Source organism: Dendrobates tinctorius, unplaced genomic scaffold (genome assembly GCF_039654945.1).
Source record: "Dendrobates tinctorius isolate UK_male_01 unplaced genomic scaffold, ASM3965494v1 ptg000151l, whole genome shotgun sequence".
Taxonomy (NCBI): Eukaryota; Metazoa; Chordata; class Amphibia; order Anura; family Dendrobatidae; genus Dendrobates; species Dendrobates tinctorius.
In genome coordinates, this window is record NW_027361818.1 from 1,903,509 (window position 1) to 1,904,251 (window position 743).

The 743-nt window shown below is 37.0% G+C and overlaps 1 non-coding gene across 1 annotated transcript; it reads right to left on the minus strand.

Moving 5' to 3' along the window:
- Window positions 1–339: 339 nt before the first annotated feature.
- TRNAS-UGA (transfer RNA serine (anticodon UGA)) lies at window positions 340–421 on the minus strand. The gene has a single exon. It is a non-coding gene; the product is annotated as a tRNA-Ser (tRNA).
- Between the last annotated feature and the right edge of the window lie 322 nt (window positions 422–743).

Genomic DNA, 743 nt, shown 5'->3' on the forward strand with positions numbered 1-743 from the left:
CCGATCACTAAGTCCGATCACTAAGCCATGAATCCACCTAACAGTTGCCTTGTCAATTAAATATATAGCATTGCTGATGGTTCTCAGTTGTCTTTTTGGAACCAGTTTAAATACTTTTGGTGAAATTTGGTGTAGAGGATTTCCAGCAACCAATACATAGATTTCTATTATCTGCAAATGATGTCATCAATATCATGGGAAACATCTAGTAATATTTTCTTGGAGTTTTCATACTGCTTAATTTCATTCTTGAGGCAGATTTGTTAAGTTGTCCCATTTTCATATCACTTGGCCCATTTTAATAATATACTGTATAAGTTTTGACCAAGTAAAACACTGCGCTGTGAACTGGATTTGAACCTGTGCGGGGATACCCCATTGAATTTCAAGTCCAATGCCATAACCACTCAGCCATCATGGCCAACTGTTATTCTACCCGTTTCGATCAACTCTAATTTTCATATCACTTGGCTCATTTTCATAATATACTGTATATATTATTTTACTCTTTTCGAGAAGGTCCAAAGTTTTGAACAAGTAAAACACTGCACTGTGAACAGGATTTGAACCTGTGTGGGAATTCGTGGCCATCACAGCCAATTATAGGCTCACTTTATCAGATGTTTTTGCCATGTAAACACAGAGAACAGCCTATGAGAAGATTTTGGCCTAAGTTCACATGAATATCTATTGAAAGACACAGCCATGAGCAAGAGAACATGACTGACTTACTGAAGAGAAAG